Here is a 4,659-nt window from a genome sequence, read left to right on the forward strand (position 1 = left end):
GCAGTATGGATTACACCTCAACATAAAGAAGACAAAAATCCTCCCAACTGGGCCAATAAGCAGCATCATGATAAACAGAGAAAAGACTGAAGTTGTCAAGGACTTCATATTACTTGGTTCTACAGTCAAGAGCAGTGGAAGCAGCAGTCAAGACATCAAAAGACATATTGCATTGGGCAAATCTGCTGCAAAGGAGCTCTTTCAAGTGCTAAAGAGCAAAGATATCTCCTTGAAGACTAGGATGCACCTACCCTAAGCCATGGTATTTTCCATGGCCTCATATGCATGTGAGACCTTGACAATGAATAAGGAAGACCGAAGAACAGTTGATGCTTTTGAGTTGCGGTGTTGGTGAAGAATACTGAAAGTACCATGGATTGCTAAAAGGACTTAACAGATCTGTCCTGGAAGAAGTGCAGCTGGAATGCTCCTTGGAAGGGAGAATGGCCAGACTTCATCTCACCTACTTTGGTCACGTTGTCAGAAGGGACTATTCTCTGGAGAAGGACGTCATCCTTGGTAAAGTGGAGGGTCAACGAAGGAAGGGAAGTCTCTCAACAAGATGGATTGACATGGTGGCTGCAGTGATGGGCTCAAGTATAAGTAGGGATTGTGAGGCTGGCACAGGACTGGGCGGTGCTTCGTTCTGTTGTACACGAGGTCACTATGAGTCTGAGATGACTTGATGGCACATGGACAATAACAATGGGTGTGTTACATGGGTCTCCGTGTTGGATTCCTATGGGTTCCTATGGATGCCACATGAGTTGTTTACGTGGGCATGTTATATGTGAACAACGTTGTACTCCGAGGTGTGGTTTCGGGCAGGCTGGTCTACCGTGCTCCTCTGCCTGCACATGTTAGCTGTGGCTGCAGTGAACAGAGTATTTAACCCAGAGTAGCTTCATCAACTGGATTCAAGCCAGCTGTCGGGGAGTCCTTCCGCCTCATGGTGACCCATGGGTGTCAGAGCACAGCCATGGCCCACAGGGCTGTTGGCGGCTGAGTTTCTGGAAGTAGCTCAGCAGGTCTTCAGATTCGAATCAACAATCTTTTGGCTAGTAGCCGAGGGCTTCATGGTCTGCATCACCAGGGACCCCTGGCTTATCCAACAGTGCAAGCTGTCTGCTTGTGTCACATGGTATCCAACTGGGCTCAGTTTGGTGATGGCAGGGATCGAGATTGGCTGCTCTCCTCTTGGTTATAAGATGGCACCTGCAGCCCCAGGATCACCCAGTATCATCACCCACCAAAGGCCTCAAGTGGGGGCAGTGCTCTGCTCACCCCACCTCCTTAATGAGAGTGAGAGTACCCTACCCTCTCCCCCACCAGCAGACCTCCCCTCACATCTCCTTGGTCAGTGGGTTGCATCCCCAGGTAGCGCAAACAGGTAGTATCTCAGCCACTAACTAGAAGGTTGGAGGTTTGAATCCACCCAGAGGTGCCTCAGAAGAAAGGCCTGGCAACACTTTAGAAAGGTCACAGCCATTGAAAGCAAGCGTGTCTGCCCTGACACACTTGGGGTCACCATGGTCAAAACTGACTGGAAAGGAATTAGTTTAGAGTTTGGCCCACACCCAGGCTGGGGCCCCCGCCCATTCTCCTTGAGATCAAAACTCTCCACTGGGCATAGGGAGCCTGGGTTCCCTCAGACAGACAAGAAGGAAAGGCCTCGGGGCAGGAGGTCCACTGAGTGGGGAGCCTGAGCAAAGCATCTCTCTCCTTTGGTGACCCTCGACTCCCTGTGGAAGGAGTCACACTGGGGCTGAGCCTTCCTCCCACCCATCCACCTATGGGAGCTGCAGAGCTGGGTGTGTGTGTGTGTGAGTCCGTGTGTGAGTGGTGTACTCCAGTCCAAGGGAGAGGCTATGATAGGACACTCAGGACACCTGACTAGCTTGTCACTGTGTCACTCTGTCCCATGGCAAGGACAGTCCCATGAGGCCCAGGGCTGGAGTGATGAGGATGAATACAGAGGGGCCTGGCAGTGGAGGAACACTGTACCTCTCTGCAGACCCCCTGTGGTGGGTGACTTCCAAGTGCCCTTCAGTAGGGGGGTTTGTGGTGAGCAGCGCAGCCCCCTAGCTTACCCCGAAGCCTTTAGATGTTTTGGGGCTAATGAGGTCCTGCCACGTTCAGTGTCCTGTCCCCGAGAAGGCCCTTGAGGGCTTGGCGGGAAGCCTCAGCTGGGGTGGATGGCTAGTTTGAACACACGCAGCTCTTCCTGCTGGCTGTGGATAGTGGCCTCCAAGGAGACAGCTGGCCAGCTCAGTCCTTTGTAGCCGCTGTGGTCCTCTCCCAGTGGGTCTGCGGGAGCACCTGGGCACATGACTCCCAAAGTTTCCTTTCCGTTGGCTGCACATCATTTGATTTTAAGATTTCATCTATGCAGGAGGTTTCCATTTGTAATCAAATCGATCAAAAATGTGTTTATGGCTCCTGCTCTTCTGTTTCGCTTAGAAAGGCCGTCAGCGTCCCGAGCTGTTGAACATTCTCCCATGTTTTCTTCCAATGCTTTTGTGCCTCTCACATTTTGCGTTTCTATTTCTGGTCCGTGTAGGCTTTATTCCAGAGAGAAGCATCCACTGCCATGTTTTCTACAGACGGACACCCAGCCGTTGGGACCATCCATCAAATGACCCTTCTTCGTGGATTCCAAATGTCCCGGTGTCCATACACTGAACCAAGTCTGTCCGCGTCTGTTCCATCTACGACCTGTGCGTCCAGCCTCCTGCTGGTGCTAAACAGTCCAGTCCAATGGATGACAGACTGCTCCCTGACAGTCTTCCTTCAGGGTTCTGCATCCTGCTCATTCTTGCCCCTCCGTTTTCCTCACAACTGAGAACCGGCCTGACGGGTTACCTCACACATGCCAGAGCTACTTCTACTGGCTTGCATTCAAGGTGTGGATCAGTTAGAGAAAACCGGCCTCCCCTTTCCAGGGTCTGTCCGTCCCTTGGCTGCCTTTTCTCTGGTCCTCTGCAGATTCCTGAGACTCTGGCTAAGCTTTCCTCTCTGCTCTGCGCCCCCCCCCCGGGGCTTGGGTATCACCCACAATTGGTAACTGTTATGGGTTGACCTGTGTCCCCCAAAAGCTTTGTTGAACTCCTACCCCTCCCATCTTCGAACGAGAACTTGTTGTGAAATAGTCTCCACAGATGTTACCAGTTAGGTGGCTCAGTGCCTAAGGCATCTGACTGCTAACCAGAAGGTTGGCAGTTCAAACCCACCAGCCACTCCGTGGAAGGAAGGTTGGGCAATCTACTTCTGTAAAGATTTACCGCCTTGGAAACCCAAAGGGGGTCACTATGAGTCGGAATTGGCTTGGTGGCAGTGAGTTTGGTTTTCTGGTCTGAGGTTAGCATGCCTTCACACTGGTGTGGGGTGGGTCCTATCCCAGCTGAGTGGTGTCCTTAAAAGAGAAGACACACAGACGAAGGATGACCATGTGGTGATGGATCCACAAGCCCAGGGACGCCCAGGCCACCAGGAGTGGGGAGGCAGGAAGCTCCCTGGCAGAGCCTTTGGAGGGGTCACTGCAGACTTGGAAGTCCAGGCTGGACTAGGACAAAGCGGCTTGTGAGGCTCCGCCCAGCAGGCCGGCTCTCTCACACACTCCGGTTCCCAAGGCCACTGGGCCACCCAGCTGAGTTTCCCCAGGCTCTCTGCCCTCCCACCCCTGCTCGCCTGGCCTGGGATCCCGCCCTCAGTGGCAGCCACGCACTGTGGTCGGGCCACCAGCCTTGACTGCCCCCCTCATCTCTCGGCCCTGCGCCCTTGTTGGTCCCAGGTGAGGTTCTCCTGCCATGCACACACCTTGGTGCCTAGGACGCCCTCCAAGGCCCGCTCCTGAGCAGGTCTGGGCGGCACCGCCTCCTCCATGGGATAAAGTCCAGACTCCTGGAGCACCTGGCTGCAGGCGCCTCCCTTCCCTCCTGCAGCGCGAGCCACAGGGCGGCTGCACCCACCGAGCCCTCTCAGCGCCCACGCGGGTGAATCTCCGTCCCACCCCAACCTGGCCCGGCGCCTGTCCCGCCCTGAGGCCTGGGAGCTGCTCTGGGGCGCCAAGTACCTGGGGGAGGCCTGCGACGGTCGGCTCGCGGGGAAGTCCCCGCCCCCAGGACCTCCCCTCCACAGCCCGCACCTGGAATGCAGCCCTGCCTACAGGGCCACCGTCCCAGGCCGCCGCTGGCACGACCTCCCTCCTCGGGAACACCGGCGCCGGGTAGTGGCGCCTGGCCCGAACGAGGAGCACGGGAACCGGCTCGGGAGCGGCGAGCCCCAGCGCCTCAGGTACCCGCCGTCGGCGGCCACAGGCCCTCCCAGGCCCGCGGGACGCCTGGGGTCGGGTGGGCGGTTCCACGGCTCCGGCCCAGCCCCGTCTCCGACCACCTCTCGCTCGGGCCGCGGGGCCAAAGACGGGGGGGGGGGGGTCGGGGGGGCAGCCAGAGCGCGGCTCCCGGGCCGGCTTAGGCGTTCTCCGGCGGCCTCCGGGCCAGGCCGCGGATCCACCTGACGCGCAGGGCGGGTCTTTCCAGCCGAGACCGCTGGGCGGCGGGCTGCGGGAGCGCAGGCGGGAGGCACGCGCTCACCTGGCTCCGCCCGCCCGAACCTGGGTTTCCGGCGGGGCGGGGCCTAAGGCGGGACCGGGGGCGTGTC

Source organism: Orycteropus afer, unplaced genomic scaffold (assembly GCF_000298275.1).
Source record: "Orycteropus afer afer isolate SDZICR_OR568_19922 unplaced genomic scaffold, OryAfe1.0 scaffold00128, whole genome shotgun sequence".
Lineage (NCBI taxonomy): Eukaryota > Metazoa > Chordata > Mammalia > Tubulidentata > Orycteropodidae > Orycteropus > Orycteropus afer.